General features: G+C 41.7%; 1 long non-coding RNA gene across 1 annotated transcript in view; it reads left to right on the forward strand.

Annotated features, from left to right (window-relative positions):
• The first annotated feature begins 13 nt into the window (after positions 1–13).
• The window catches only part of LOC128099295 (uncharacterized), a 26,558-nt gene continuing 9,552 nt past the window's right edge, over positions 14–17,019 (forward strand). The window contains exons 1-2 of the long non-coding RNA XR_008214487.1: positions 14–57; positions 16,764–17,019. The exon at positions 16,764–17,019 is cut by the window's right edge and continues 35 nt beyond it. This is a non-coding gene — a long non-coding RNA (uncharacterized LOC128099295). The remainder of the gene's footprint in view (positions 58–16,763) is intronic.

Genomic DNA, 17,019 nt, shown 5'->3' on the forward strand with positions numbered 1-17,019 from the left:
AGAGCCATGTGATCCTCTCTTGGGACCTTCATTCTGCACTGATCATCTGGCATCCCTGTAAGTGGGTACCAGCATTCATGCATCAACACAGGAGGTTAGACTGATAGGGAAAAAATCTGCACCAGCCTTTCCCATACAGTAGGTGCATTTCTCTTCGAGCTGCTCGGGTCTAACTGGCAATCTGTAGAAAGAGCTGTGTTAGTGATGGGTTTCGCCCTGCCAATGGTGCAACTGTTAGGGAGTCGTTAATATTCCATTCATTCGCAAGGTGGGCTTTTGTGTGAGTGAGAGAGGTTTTTGTTGTTTGTGGGGTTGTCGTTTTGTAAAGATCACCAGCTCCACCTCGGTGCATCTGGGTTCCAGGGGAGGAGAGCCTTGTATGGGAGCTGGAAGCTGGGCTTGGATGCTGAATGAAATCAAGATTAGGGTTGACAAACGGGTCAGCAAAGGGCTCCTTATTTCTCTGTTTTGCTTTATAGCATGTGACTTATGTGTCTGTGTGTTCTTCGACTCCAGACTTCTTTTCTTCTCGGGATTTCAGAATAAAAGGTCAGTTTCTTCATCTGAGGTCTGTGAAAGACGTCTTCAAATGCTCCCTCACACTTGCTGCTGTCTTTCCCACAACTTTTCAGAGAGAATTTACGCAGAAAGAACGATACACAGACCAATTGCACAGCCACAGTGAGTCTTTGGTTGGCTTTGAAGCTACGTGTTTGTGTCCACCGCTGAGCCACTGACTCTAGTCAGTTACCATCCCTGATCTCCTGGTGTGAACCTGCTTGTGCCTTATCAGTTCAGACAGGATAAACAGAAAAACAATCACTTAGGTTTGCAGCTTTTCTCTCTTTGACATGCAGCAGAACGGTTTTTTTTTTTAAATCCAAGATTCAGCTTTCTTGAACTTTCAATATTTTTTCTCTGTTCTACCAATTTCAACCTTGCAACGTTTCCTCTAGACCCACGTTCACTTCAATATCTTACTGTTTTAACATCTGTGTCCTGTTGTTTTTCCTTAGCAGGTATATTTCTCCCTTTCCTTCATTCCTCTTTCCTGGTGCCTTTTTAACGAAGCAGGACAGACGCAGTTAAGCAGAGCTGGCAAAGCCCTTCTAACAAAATAGGATGCAAAGCTAGAGGCCAAGCGTACTGTCCTCTCCTTTCTCTACTCCCCTGAGACCCTCCTTCCCAAGTGGACATATTATTTCAGGAATGCCCGTAAAAGGTAAAAAAAGTGAACTTTTTAAAAAGTGAAAAAATAAACAAATAAACAAAAGCCTTATTGTTTGACAGCTGAGTAATCTCCAGCTCTAAAGTGAAAGAGTATGCTTTTAGTCTTAGTATAATCCCTGGCAGCCTGGCACTGCTGAATCTGTGTTAGCATTCCCCTTATAAATCCTACCTTTGAAAGGTTTAGGATTCTGCTGCTTTTATGCACTTTGGATCCAAATTGGCACCCAGGGTCTTACCCAGATTCAATTGTGCTCCTCTTGAGCCCCTACTCATTTCCACTGCCTTTACAAAGTTTGCCTGGCATTCCCTGAACCATTCTGGAAAAGATGGCGTGTTGACAAAAAGAAAGATGCTAGGTTAAAGTGCATAGTTTGTCTCTCTTAAAGGGGGAATAAAAAAGTGTAAATTTAAAACAATAGTGAGCCTATTTAAAATAGGGAGGTGGGCCTAGCTCATATTTTAAAGTAAAACTTGTCACATCAGTAATTTTAGAATTTGCAGCTGAATACGTCTTTACTAATGATCATGCTGAATATATTTCATGTAGCTTTTGGTCCAAAATCTAAATATATTTTTGTATGAACACCAAGAATTTCAATAGAAGGGCCGGATGCAGAAGTCAGTTGTCCTCATGTGTGGTTTAAGTGAGTTTAAGTGAGAAGGTGGAAAAAGACCAGAGTCCTGAGCTACAAAGTAAATAGTGCTGTCTGAATCTCTCATGTTGCACCTGTTCTAAGTTCCCAGGAGCTACTTTGTATTAAATATGTCACAGTCACAAAAGTCAAAAGGCAGGGGCAACCTGATTTGATGTGTCCATAGAAAATTATCACCCATGTAGCAAAGGGAAGGACTGGTCCTATATTGTATCTTTCCATGTGCATAAGAAGAGAGAAAAGATTAATGAAACATTGGTGGCTGGTCTATTCCTGCCAGTAACATGAAAGAAAACCTTTGGTTGTGATGAGGTTGGGGACAAAGATTATTCAAGTATTTCGATTATCTATTCAATTTTGAAAGACTTAGTTTTTCTTTATTCTTAAAATAAAAAAAGAAAAAAGAAAAAAGAAAGAGGCCAGGATGGGCATTGAAAATTATCATGTGAAGATTTAGCAAGGATTTGGTGTGTTTATACAAAAACTTTTCAAGAAATTTTGTTATGCATTTCCTAGGGTAGTTCCAGGTATGCAAATGTCTGTGGTGTCTGTTAATATGCATTTGTACCATCTACCAGAGTGGCTGTTCTAATCTCTGCTGAGAAAGCATATTAACACCAAGACTCCAAACAGATTTACACACAGATCCTCAGAGCCTTGGCCAGGAAATTGTCACCCCTTCTATCATGGGTCCCACCCATCCCTCTATACAAAACTTTCCCTCTCTGAATTGATTCTATTCTACTTTAATGGATGTGATTATTTCGTTAACATTTTTTTTGTTTGTTTCTGAGATCATGAAATTTTACAAAAAAAAAAAAAAAATTAAAGTGTCCGATGTCTGTCAGTCACCATTTCTTGCTTTCACCAGGTAAGTGCTCATATATTAATTACAGAAATAAGCTGCAGAAAATTTACATATGATTTTGACTTGGGTTTTTTCAAGAGAATAAAAGTTGCATGTTCAGAAATGAAAGTCCGGGCTTTTATTTTTGGTTACCCTGTTGGTATCTCCGTCTTGTTTTAGCGTATGGGATATTTCTGTGCATCAATGGCAAAGGGCAGAGGGGCAGACTCTGTAGTGAAACCTCAGAACACAGTTCCTTCTGCAGATGAGGGTACTTCTGAGGAGCTTGATAATTTCTTTTTTGACTTTTTTTTTTTGGGGGGGGGGAGGCTCTTCGGCAAGTGCTCCAGGAAATCAAGAGACTACTTTTATGAGTAAGTTCAGTGTAGGTTTACTGAGCTTTAACTCTTCAATTCCACTGGGCTGACATGGTTTTATGGTGTGGCAGAGAGTATTTTCCACTTTGGAAAACAGCCCTCAAATTAAAGAAAGTCATTTAAATGATTAAGCAAGTCAGAAAGCATCCTTACTCCTCCTGATTCCTTTAAGGGCTTGAAATAAACTGGACGTAGGTGTGGCAATGTTTTGTTCACACCCCCATGAAGATTACTTAATAAATAGGCCTTTAGACTTCCCTAAGGTGAAGGCTGGACTGCAGGACATGTGGCCTACTAGTCTCACACATGCCCACACCCATCAGTCTTTTGCTGCAAGCTTTGTGCAAAGCAGTACTGGGTTCTTCCCAGAAGCACGTGTTAATCATTTTTCCCTACAGAGAGTACTTTTCACTTATTCTTCAAATACATGTGTGTTAGGGTCATTTTCTAATTTGTTATTAAATTAAAGCATCTAAAAGTATGGACTGGGGCCTTCTATGAACATAAGAAAATGGGTCTGAACAGGCTGATTCATTTTAATCCAGTCTAAACGAAAAGAATAAATACTTGATTAACTTGTTGGTGTTACTACAAAAAAGTCTAGTTTCCTTTCAGCTTTAAAAATTAGGAGAACTGATTTGTGGGACCCGATTTCTACTGTTTAGTGATACTGAACTAGCTGGTTTTTGTTATGTTTCAGTGTATGTAGTGTAATGGTTACTGAATGTGTGTGTGTGTGGGGGGGAAACCTGTGTGTTTGCAGGTGAATGTGTATACTAGAGGTCAGAGATTGAGATTGGGTGTGTTCCTCCATCAATCTCTGTCTTGCATTTGGAGAACGGTCTCTGTCACTGAGCCTGGACTTGACTGATTCAGCTGGAATGACTGTCACTGAGCCTGGACTTCACTGATTCAGCTTTAATGGCTGTCAGTGGGATCTGGGAACCTGACTGTCTCAAGCCCTCAGTCACAGAGCTGCAGGGGTCTGCTACCACACCCAGCTTTTCTGTGGGTGCTGAGAATCCAAACTTCCATACTCGTCCACCTCCCCAGCCCACAGTCAATGTTTTTACATATCGAAAACAGGAAACCATTATTTTTTTTCCCTGTAGTAGTGAGATTGGAGCAGGCACTTTAGAAAAGAGATGTTTTCAAAGCCTTTACAGAAGCAGCTCTTTATTTGAGAGCATGTGGCTTAAGCCAATCTGAGATTTGTGACGCTTTTTCCTGCTTCTGTCTCCATAAAGCCAGGACTGCAGGCAGGTGCCACTATATGGGTGCAAATTGTACTTTTATATTAATAATTTTTAATTAGGATACAAGGTGTTAGCTATCATTATGGTATTTCAGATCCTAGTGTATTCTGCTACCCACAACTCTCTCTTGCAACCTCTCCCAGTCTCTTTTTCTCTTCCATGTCCTCTGAGTCCTTTGACCCACCCCCTATCCTTCATCATCTCCTATTTTTGCTCTGTCTTGGTCTCCTCTATAGTTTTTATGTTTTATTCACTTTTATACACCTCCTCTCTATGTGTGCATACCTATACACATTACAGGTTAGGATCCACATGTGAGCAAGAACGTGTGGTTTTTGTCTTTCTGAGTTTGCATTATTTCCCTTAATTTTAAACTTTCAAGACAACCCATATTCCTATGGATTCCAGCTGAATAAAATTCTGTTGTGTGTATTATCACATTTTCATATATATTCATCTGTTGGTGGGCAACTAGTTGATACCATTTCCTTTCTAACTGCACTCTGACAATCACATCTCCTGTCATGACTGGCTGAGTGAGTACAGAAGTTGCTCAAACAGGGATTCCTGGATGGTGTTCAAGAGGTCCTCATGCCTCCTGCAGTGGGGTGACTATATGTACATGAGCACAGAAGCATGTTTCTGAAGGCAGTTTCCCACATCCAATTCTAAGAGGGTGGTAAATACACCTCACAAACCTTTTGGTTAATCTCAGTTCTGCTCTTTAGTAGCTATGTGTAATGAATTTCTTCATTCATTGATTTACTGTCTGTACAGATACTTAGCAAATGGCTATTTTGGAGTAATTCTTGACTCTTCCCCAAGGCATGTGCCTTGCACTCAGTCTCTGACATGGGATAGATGGTGTTCTACTCATCCCCAGAGGCAGCCAGTGTACATAGAAGCCAGACTGTGTCTATACTCAACCCTCCAGTGATTCCCTGTCCTGATTAGTTTTTACTCAACGTGACACAAGCTTGAGTCATCTGGGAAGAGAGAATCTCTATTGAGAAAATGTCTCCACCAGATCGGTCTTTGGTGACTTTGTGGGGTATTTTCTTCACCAGTGACTGATGTGGGAATGAGTCACATCTGGATTAAGAAGTTGTAAGTGTGATGAAGAAAATCCAAAGTAGTCTACAGTCAGGAGCCTGAGTGTGGAATGCAATCAACACACACTGCATCAAGACAGGGTTTACAAACACAGGTTTAGCATTCAGAGGCACACAGGACAGTCCAGAGTATCATGCTGGGGAGTGTGTAGTCTTTACAGAGACAGATAACAAACATGTGTAAATTTTCCTTACTGGATAGGGACAAATAGCAAATATGCACGGAATTTCTCCACTGGAGGGTAGAGAAAATTTAGGGAAGATCTATTCAGCTGCAATATCGGTAGTATTCTTTTCATCATTCCCGTAGCTGGGATGAAGGACAGGCCAGAGGCCAGAGTGGGCGTGATCTTTCCTGTCCTTGGGGAGAATCAGCAACTGCATATCATGAGCTGACCTCTGATCATAGAAGGCTGTGTAGGTCATGATGACGTTTTCAGAATTTAATCCAAACGAAGCCAGTAGAGGGCACAGTGCAATGAAATATTTGCAAAGTTCACTCTGGGGCTAGGGTCTAGCTCAGCAGTAGAGAACATGGTTAGAATGAATTAATTATGTCCTGGGTTACATGCCCAGAATCAAAACCAAAGCCCCAAACAAAACAAAACAAAGCAAGAAACAACAAAAAAAAAAATGAAAAAGAAAAGTTCACTCTAGATGCTTGAGGAGATTTGAACAGGGGAAAAAGAAAAAACAAGGAAAGAACTGATTGGCTCGGGAAATTGTGCCACAGAGGCTACACTGGCATGCTGAAAGCTAAGAAATTTGGGGAAATTGAAGAAAAAAAATCTCTATTACTATCTCTCCATTTCATTTCCTCCCTGAAGTAGGAGATAAGATTTCCCTGGGAGAGGCACCCCTCCCCATATCCCAAGAGAGAGGAAAGGATTGCCCTCCCATTTTAAGACACACAGACACAGAAGAATCCACAAAACAGGCTTTCCAAAGCTGGGGAATCTTGGTTGTCAAAGTGATTGGTGGGGCATCATCAATAAAGTACACCTGGGAGAGACTGACCAGAACAGGAAGACTTGCCGTGAAGTGTGCACAGCACCATCCCATAGGCTGGAAGCCTGGGTGGAATAGAGGCGGGAGGGAGGAGGAGAAAGGCAGTTAGTGCAAATAGCACACACACACACACACACACACACACACACACACACACACACACACACACACACACCCTTCCTGGCTTCCATTATGTGAGCTGCTCAGATCCAATAGAAACCTCCAGAAACAAGATCCAAAATAAATCCCCTCAAGTCTCTTGATGAGAAAGTAGCTAAGTTTTCCCTGCTAGATCTGACTATACCCTCTCACCTCTCTGCAACTCCCCCGTTCTTCATCAAACCCACTACAGAAGATGCCAGAGCATAACTGTTTCTGTGGGGCCTTACTTCCTTACGAGGGTGCCTACATCACAGCAAATTTACTGAAGAAAATTGTGTGCTTTCCTCTGACCTTGCTATTGAACCTCACCCATGAATTTAAGACCGGCTAGTGATTAATTTCTTTACCAATAGAACTTATAAACAGTAAACAGAACAAGGTAGGGGGAGACTATGACCCAATAGAGGCCTTGGAGATGCAGAGAAGAGGAGGCACAAGGCATTTGGTGGGAAAAAAAAAACAACAGCAGAATTTACTAACATGGATTGACATGGGAAAGTTGCATGTAACTGGTGATGATGATGATGATGCATAAAGTAGTGATGATGAAATAGTCTTAAGCAATGTGCCCAGTGTTAGAATGCATGCTCCACAGGCATGAGTTCATTCCATCACATGGTACCTGGGACTTCCCCTATAGGAAAATGAAGGAAACTATGGCTCAGAGACCTAATCTATTTGATCAGGGATGCTCAGGTTTGAAGTGGGAAAATCAGAGTTTAGACAATAGGTCTCTCTGCATACAGATCTCATTTTCCTGACTATGACACCATACTAAGTTAATAATTGAATAACTCAGCCTGACATGAGGGCACACCTGGGAACTGAGACAGGACTGTGGGTTTACGGCTAACATGGGCTACACAGAAAGGCCCTATCCCAGTCTAATCAAACCGAGCCATATCACATTAGGTGAAACAGAAAAGAACTTAAGCTTGAATCTATGTACAGAGTCCACAGAGAATGCCCCTATTAATGCATTTAGTGAATGAACCTTGCTACTCCATGTTGTCTTTTACATTTGCGTGCACAGATAGGTGACAGACTGTTGGAAGCAGTGGTGACAATTGTCACACCAAAGCCTGGTTGCTGAGAAGAGTGGAGGCTGGGATTGTTACATTGATTCCTTCCTTCCTCTTCATCGCCATTGAAATAACCAAGTACCCAAGGCTGGCTGCCGAAAAACAAAGGAGGTTAATTTAGTGTTCTCTTTCAGATGCGTACCACTAGGCCTGGCCAGGACCTCATGGTGGATGGCATCACAATGGCACGAATACATTGGGATCTCCCTCCCACGAATGGTGGGAGGGAGAGATCATCCTGACAGATGGGAAGCCAAGAGCAAAACTCAGAGAGCAGGCTTGCTCTCACAGCAGCTTGCTATCTGAAGAACCAGTTCAGAAGCCATAACAACTACCTTAATCTCACGTGAGGGCTGCGCACACAATGGCCTACTGCCAGGCCCCCAGTTCTTAAAGGGCCCATCACCTCAACATGCAAAAGCCCAACTCATCCTTTGTCTTTTAGTATTTTGGACTTCTGGTTGGTTTATTCTGTTTTATTGGCAAATCTCATCTAATTACAATATATTCTTCATTTGTGTTTTTAAAATAGCAATGCCAACCCACTGTTATTATAACATATGTGACAAGTTGTTGTTCCTGTGGTAGTGATAAATTTGAACTGATCCATTCACATCCTTGTGGGTTGGAATTAATCTTTCTCTTCTGATTTCCCACTGTACTTTATGCTTCTATTATTGTGTTTAGCATAATTCGCTTTGTAGTAGCTGTTTGCGAATACATCTGTCTCCCCTACTGTCCTGGATTTCTGTTTGTTTGTTTGTTTTGCTTTGTTTTGTTGTGAGTACATCACACAACACACTAAATTGTGTAGTAGGGATTTATATATATTAATAGTAGAGTCAAGTTGACCAGTAGTTATGGCATATTTGGCTGCCGACTACCTTAGAGCAATGAGGCCCATCTGTCAATCAAAGCTGTGATCTTTGCTTCATTACTACTAGGACTGAGCAGAGAAATAAGTCAGTGACAAAGACCTTCATGTCCTCCACCCCATAAATTAGATTGTAGACTATATAATTCTTTCTGCTACAAACGCTGCTGTGGGAAACAAGAGTTCTACCTGGTAACAGTCAAGACCCATGATTCTACCCAGCATTGCCTGTGAAATTTGAACCCAGCACTGTTTTATTTATTTATTTATTTTGCCAAAAAGGCTGCTCCAGTACAAATTATTTCTTTAAAAAACTGAAGCAACTTTTTCACCAAGCAGTTTGCATCTCATTTCGACCTCCAGCACTGGTGTAAGATCCAGTCTAGGACAGTGACTGACACATGGCTTCAGATTCTCCCCTTAGCCAGTGTTGTTTTCTGGAAGAAATGCATCGTTATCCTCTGAGCTCAAAGTTTAAGCATTCCCCAGGCTGGCTTCTCTGTTATTGGCAATATGTGAGTTTGGCATGTTGGGAGTGAAGATAGCTTGTGTTCGGTGGGTCTGCTTTCTCCAGTTCTCTGGAGGCTGACACTGTGGATAAACGGGGATACTGTCCTCCACAAGCTCCCCACTCTGCTGGTTTTGGGGCCGCTCAGAGGCACATCATATATTTAGTGGCATAATAGAGAACGAGGGAGGAAATCATGTTAATAACAAACAGTCCTCTGTTCTCCAAAATCCCTTCCAGACTGGCATCTCTCTTACAAACCATTCATGCTGGGAGGGTGTTGAAAAGCTCAGTAAATGAGGTGAAATAAAAAAATGGGTGTGTTCCACATTTGGAACTATAGACCAGGCAGGCCATTTAAAAGGGATGTCATGACCCAGCTGCAATTATAGCATGTCTGCTATGCTCAATAAATGTAACTTGACCCCCTGAGCACTCTCTGGTCATCAGGCATTTAGATTCATGCAGACACATTTATTTACTCTTTATTTTTGTGCTACTGGAGCCTCGAGCATGGCAGATAGTCTCCCTCTCCTTGAGCTATATCTTTACCCTCCTTTTGTTTTTTAGTTTGAGACAGGGTCTCACTGAACTTCCAAGGCAAGCCTTGGATTCTCTCTCTCTAGCCCAGACAGGCCAGGAACTTAAGATTGTCCCACCTTACCTCAGCTTCCTGAGCAGATGGGATTCCAAGCCCGTATCACAGGACACCAGCAGAATGTTAACGTCCTGAAGTGTCTAACGTGACCCTAGACATTTGAGGAGCCCTTGCTAATGAGAGCACACAGTAGCCCAGGGGAAGTCCTGATGCGATGAGCACGGCAGTGCAGGTTGTCTACAGTAGGACAGGCAGATGGAAAAAGACATTCTGAAGGGTCTCTCGATGGCCTAACGTGGTTCACTTGTAACTATTGCCCTGAAGACTAAAGACTAGCTCTTGTCTGTTCTGTGGAAACTTGAGATACAACCACAAAAAGAGGAAAAGCCAAACAGACAAAGCCATGTTTCTTGTAGATCTGACTTCCTGGGGAGTCCAGAAACAGAACTTATGTGGGACTTAGATATTGCTTTCACAGGCCCCTTCTTAAATAATTAAAAAAAAAACAATAAAAATTATGTTTTATGTTTCTGTTGGTGTGAAAATATAATTCAGACGGGGTCCTGTTCATTTCAAGAAAAGTTTGGGAGGAGGATTAAAACTGTGATGGGGCCTGGGCACTGTTCCTGTTGGAAAAGTGGGAACTGTCACCTGACCCTGAACACAGGGTGTGGTCAACAGCATTTTTAAAATTGTAACTGGTTGAGAGTCACACTAACCTCTGAGGGATGTGGACTTACATTTGGACATATTTGTTTCCTCAAAATCTAGCGTCCACAAGCTGCCCTCACCCCAACTTTAGATGCTCATGGTTGGAGATGAAGTCAGAGCAGATTGACAGCTAAGACAGACAGACTCAAACAATGAAAATGCGGGGCTGCCAGCTAAATTTGAAGTTCAGAATTGTTCATAGATGGCTCTGTAGCTGGAAGTTTCTCTGGTCCTGCTTGCGCCCTGTAGTCTTGTGGCCTGCTTATAAAACAATCACACAGAGGCTTAGTATTATTTACAACTGCTTGGCCATTAGCTCAGGCTAACTACTGACTAGCTCTTACACTTAAACTCAGCCCATTTCTGTTAATCTATATGTTGCCACATTTTCTGTGGCTTTACCTGTGTGCCATTACATGCTGCTCTTTGGATGGAGTATGGGCTTGCATCTCCTGACTCAGCCTCTTCCTCTTCCCAGCATTCCTTTAGTCTACTCGCCCCACCTATACTTCCTGCCTGGCTACTGGCAGTGTTTTATTAAACCAGTGTACAACAGCATTATCCCACAGCATGGCTCAAACCGACAGTAAAGTGTACATTACGTATGTGAAATTCCATTTTAACTCAGTATCTTTACCTGGCAACTTTCATTGTTCGTGGAAGGCAGACTACTTTTCACCGTGAGATACACTTTATGATGAAGATTCTGTGCATCAGTAGAGCATCCCAGAGAATGCTTTGCAACTGTTAATGAAACATGTGGGTAGATGTGTCTCAATTGCCCATTCTCTTGGATTCTTCTGTTTGCTGGTGCTCCATGATTCCCCAGAGCAGGGGATGCTAGAAGCCTTCCCCAACATGTACTTAATTGCTGAATGGTTTACTGCTTCTGAGTTTCAGGTGGGACAGCAAGTTTAGATGGAACACATTCATGGCCACCGTAAGTCACAGTGTCTTCCTTTATGATAAATGCAAGGAATGTTTCGAGCCCACCTGACTGGTTTATCTTACTTTGTTCTCTTTTGTGCTTATGCATGGAGCTGCCATCCACCTTTCTCTTTTATCTCAGCATATTTACCATCTGCTCTGTGCTGAGGGTCAGCTTAGCCAAAGCTGGAGTTCACAGTGTCCATTTACCTTACAGGAAATCACTTTTTTATTCGATGAAGGGCATAGGGCAGTGTTAGGGCCAGCTACAGAAGCACAGGCCTGGAGCAAATAAGGATACATTGCCTCTTGTTCACAGGAGCTAAAACTTTCACAGTGGCTGGAACAGGGCATTCAACCAAGCTCAAGGGCCTATTCAAATGCAGAGATGGCATGCACCAACAGCCTGTACTACTGGAGTGGTAACCTGGGGCCAGGAAGCCAGGGAGTCGCTAGGAAAACCCCAGAGAAAGTACCAGGGCTGTTCATGTGGATTACTATATACCAAAAGGCCATAAGAGGAAATGAAGTTACTGGTTCAGACCCAGAGGTCATAAGAAAATTTCCTATTTCTTTCATGAATGTTTGCTTGATTTTGATCTTTTTTTTTAATCTTGATTTTTGTGTTTTCTTGGTATTCTCTACCAGTCAGTCATAACAACACCACACACTGGGTGCCATGACAAAAAAATCCGTATTTCTCATGGGCTACAGACTGGAAAGCCAAAGGCCAGGTACAGGCTGACTTGGATCCAGGGAAGTCTCTTCCTCTCCCTGGTAGGCAGATTGCTACCTTCTCTCTGTATCCTCAGGGCCTTTCAGCTGAACCTGTGTGTAGAGAGAGGCAAAGAGGAAAGAAGAAAGAAGAGACTAGAAAGAGGGAATTGGCTGGGTGGTGGTGGTGCACGTCTTTAATCCCAGCACACGGGAGGCAGAGGCAGGAGGATCTCTGTGAGTTTGAGGCCAGCTTGGGCTACAGAGCGAGTTCCAGGATAGGCTTGAAAGAGGTGAAAGAGATCCTTCTATATGACGACTAAGAAGGTCCTGCCTTCATTAAATCATCTACCCTCAATCTCTCCCCAGAGGTCCCATTTTCCACCAAGCCCTGGACGAGGGGGTGGAGCTTCAGCACAGGATCTTTGAGAGGATGCCTATCATTGCCTGGGTGACCAGTTTCCAGCAGTGCAGGCCTCAAAGGGAATCCACCTAGTCAGAGTACTGTGGCTTTTTTATCTGAGGGGGTTAAAAGGAAGGACACTCAGACACTCTCTTGATGGTTTCCTTTTTTATTATTCTTCCATATTCTCTATTCTTTATTTTCCTGGTGATTTCCTGTTGTTGGCTATTTTTGCTCTTTTTTTGGGCCTGCCACCCAGCTCCCAAATAAACCACACACAGAAGCTTATTCTTAATTATAAATGTCTGGCTTTAGCTTGGTTTGTTTCTTGCCAGCTTTCTTTAACTTTAAATTATCCCAGCTACCTTTGCCTCTGGGCTTTTCTCATTCTCTTACTTCTGTAAATCTTACAGGAGATAAATGGCTTTCTGTGTAGCTGGATGGCTGGCTCCTGGAGTGATCCTTCTTCTCTGGCCACTTCTCCTTTTCATCCCAGATTTCTCCCTCTAGATATTCTCTCTGCCTGCCAGCCTTGCCTATCCTTTCTCCTGCCTCACTACTGGCCATTCAGCTCTTTATTAGACCATCAGGTGTTTTAGACAGGCACAGTAACACAGCTTCACAGAGCTAAACAAATGCAACATAAACAAAAGTAACACACCTTAAAATAATATTCCCCAACAATTTCCTTCTCTCATTCTTGATGTTTTCCTTCTCATGCTCTTTATTTTTTCCCTTACAGCTTATATACCCCAGCAAGATCTTTCAAGCAATATAAAAATTGCAATATGGTTACATTCTATTTTTCAAGTGAATGATTATAATGAATACAAATAAAAAACAGCATGCTTTCCATATCCCTTACATGATTAAACATTTTTCACTTTACAGGTGAAAAACAAATTATCCCCAAGAACCCACATATATTCGTACTCAAGAAACTTGTTATAGATTAAGCAAGGAAGGTTGTTTTTTTTTTTCAGTCAGTTCTTTTACTGGCAGGCTGCATTTTATAGTTACAAAGAAAGGTCCAATCACTTTATTAGTTACCTTGAAAGGTAATCTTATAAGGAATCTTAAAGGAATCACAAACATAAACTTTTATACAGAAAAAACAGTCAGCTCCACTTTAAATCTTTAGAGTGGATACCCACTCATCAATATTTTTTTTTTATATCAGGAGATTGAGGGCAGAAATGGGTACAAGGAATTAATCATCATTTTAACAACCCTAGCAGGGAAAGTGTGTCAGCTAGTAACAATTGGGTTGCTTTGCATTTTTTGCCCTAACCTCATGAATCTATAACTCAGCTATGTGTCCTTGTGAACTCTAGATTGTGTTCTGGGGGTTTTCATCTCAAAGCTATTATCAAAACACCTAATCTCACATGAAGTTATTTTAAGGCTTTGTTTTAGCTAATGATGCACACAGAAACCTGTGACTGCGTCTTTCAACATTAAGATTAAAAGAATTTGAGCCAGCCTGGTTCCTGGGGACTTGATTGTTTTCCTTAATCATCAACCTGAACGGCAATCTATACAGCTCCTTAAGTGAAACTCATAGGCCCTAGCGGTGTAACACTTTCTTGTATTTATTTTCAAACATCCAAACTCTATTTAAAATTATTATTATTATTACTATTATTATTATTATCAATTAGACAGTACAGATTAAGAAGAAATCATCTTCCTAATAATCCAGAAGTAAAAATGCCCAGTAGAGTTGGATGTTTCCATGAGATAAACACACTACATCACAGGCAGTGGGAAGCTCCCCACACCCATTCACACCATGCCAGATACCAGAGAAAGATGGTTGTGGCAAACATGTGAAGGCACAGCAGAAGCAAAAGACGTTCTGGAGTCTGTGGTCTCTGGGCCTTGCCTATCTAAGATTCACCCATCAGGGATTCACCTCCTGGTGGGCTGTCACCTTGAACTTCGGCTGCCACCTGCTGCTCCTCTGACATGGCCACCAGCACACACAAGTGTCCAGTTCATAATAGACACCTCTTACATTTTACAAATGTTGTGTGATGCTCTACTCATCTCCTTCATGTCCTGGCCCAATTGCAGATGACCAGTTTTACTGTCATTATTGACTCTAAAAACTATATTTTATAAGGAAAATATTTTTTGTGTGTGCATAACTCACATATATATGTGACTGTATAAATATATGAATTAATTCATAAACTATGAAATGTATATGCACACTAATAAATAAGACTTGCTGGAAATAGCTGCTGAAAAATCTAGAGTTATTACTTAAGAAGAATTCAAATAGAAATGAAAATGTAAGATGATACCTCATTGTATTTAAAAGTATACCTGTGCTATTCTTTGTTTCAAGGAAAGGAGTTTTCTTAAGGTTTCTTTCCCACTCCTCTGGAACTAGCGTTATAGACAGTAGTGAACCATTTGGCATGAGTGCTGGGAACTGAACTCAGATCCTCTGGAAGAGAAGCACAGGCTCCTAACTGCTGAGTCATTTCTTTAGTCCAGAAGAGAAGTTCTTCAAAATATTTTTGAAATAGATTGACAAACATGTTGTCTCTGCTAATTTATCTATTTAATATATTTCCTTATTTCTGTATTAAAAATGACTCATTAATCATACTTTGTGTTGTGGGTTTTTTTTGTGTGTGTAGGGAGTTTGAGACATGGTAGCTGGGATTTTCTTTGAGCTCAAGGTAATCCCCCTGCCTCAGACACCTAAGTGCTGGGATTCCACACATGTGCTACCATACATAATTTTAATCATGTCTTCTGAAGGAGACTCATTTTATTTAGCAAATCACAGCTTTAGCTATTTTCTTGGGCTTCTAGATCACAGTTGGTATACTGTTTTGATTTTCCCCCTTACTTATAGAGGCCATCTGTTTCTATGTGCCAAGAATATTTTCAAAAATATTCTTTTCTTTTGCAGATGAGCCTCTTGCAATTTTAGTGTACATGCCTCTGATCTACAGGCCTTGGACAGAATGAAGACTACTTAGTTGACAGATTAGCCTGAGGGCCCATCCTTGGCCAGTCAGTTAATTCTGTTCCTTTGATGGAAAGAAATGAATGATTTAGGAATCAGTACTCAACCCAAGTAAGCACTCTGTAAGTCAAATGGCAAAGGGACTCGTTTCCTACTGTGCTTGTTGAGTTGGAAGCATTGCTTGAGCTGGGGTACATCTTAGTCACTCTTTAGGGCAGCCTGATTGGAAAGAATATGGAGAGCCAAAGCGCAGAGCAGGGCAGGTTTCCAAGGCAGATTTGAGCATCAATATCAGATCATGGCCAAAGAAAATCTACATGACCTTCTAGTTATAGGGTCAAAAATGTTATTTAAAAGGAAAATTTGGACCTGAGCTTCCACCACTTAACCAATAAGAGTCCCCAAGAGCACCAAACACAGCAGCTTCAGAACTGGAGATGCGTGAAACTGCGTTGCAAATGTGGTCTGACCTAGTCCTTGAGTCAGTCTGAAGATAGAGGAACTGGGGAGCCTGCATCCCTGCCAATCTCCTCAGTTGTGCTGTGGGAAAATCCCAGGAGGCCTGGGTTTGTCTGGGAGGTAGGAGGAAAGGTTCTTAACTGGTGCCTATTTGCTGTTCATGTCCATAGTCTAATGTCACAACAATCATATAGGTATCTGAGCCCATTTGGCTGATTTATTTATTTGAAACAGTTTTATCTATCTATATACTTAAAAAGCCATATAAAATATATATATAATATATTGAAGGTATGCACATGCACACGTACACACACACACACCACTTAATGTGATAATGTCCCTGTCAACCAACAGCCACAAACTGTCTCACACAACCTCACTGTCAGACTTAGGAAGGCTCCTTTAGAGTTGTTGGTCAGTGGAGTCGAGGAAACTAACAAGACATTATAAACTCCACCACATAGGACTTAGAGGAATAGTGTTGGGAGCCTCCTCTCTGAGGACAAGCCCTCATGGGACTAGCACCAATAGCGCGGTGCTATGCAAGCTGCCAAGAGAGAAAAGTAATCAGTAATCCTACCCAGCTGGAAAGCCTGCCAATCCCCCAAGTGACCAACATGATGAACTATCCCCAACTGTGCAATGGTGGCACTTGTCCCTTGAGGGTAACCAACAGCTGTATAATTGGACTTAAGACCTTACCAATAGGAGAGAATTCATACCTGGTACTGTAAACTTAGTCAACCCCAAGACTAGTGAGGTCATGGACCTTAGAGGAGAAGCCACTACTGCTATTTTCCTAAACCAGTGTAACTTCTAACTACATTCTATGTATTTATCTTTATACCCACAGGTAAGTGCAGCTCTCACCCTTCATCAAAAAAAGTTCCTTTTTGCAGCAGATTGTTAGAGAAATTCAAAACTGGTCAAAATGCAGAGAATAGTGGATCATGGGGTGTCCAACATCAACTGATACATCTACAACACAACTCCTAAACCTAAGGCTCAGGCAACGTCCGTGAAGACAAGGCTGAAAGATTTGAAGAGTCACAGGACCAGGATATCGTCTGTGAGATACGATCCTCTAGAAATGACCATAGGACCAGGAT

The sequence above is a fragment of the Peromyscus californicus genome, unplaced genomic scaffold (assembly GCF_007827085.1).
Source record: "Peromyscus californicus insignis strain IS unplaced genomic scaffold, ASM782708v3 Scaffold_6__1_contigs__length_162567912, whole genome shotgun sequence".
In the NCBI taxonomy this organism is placed as follows: Eukaryota; Metazoa; Chordata; class Mammalia; order Rodentia; family Cricetidae; genus Peromyscus; species Peromyscus californicus.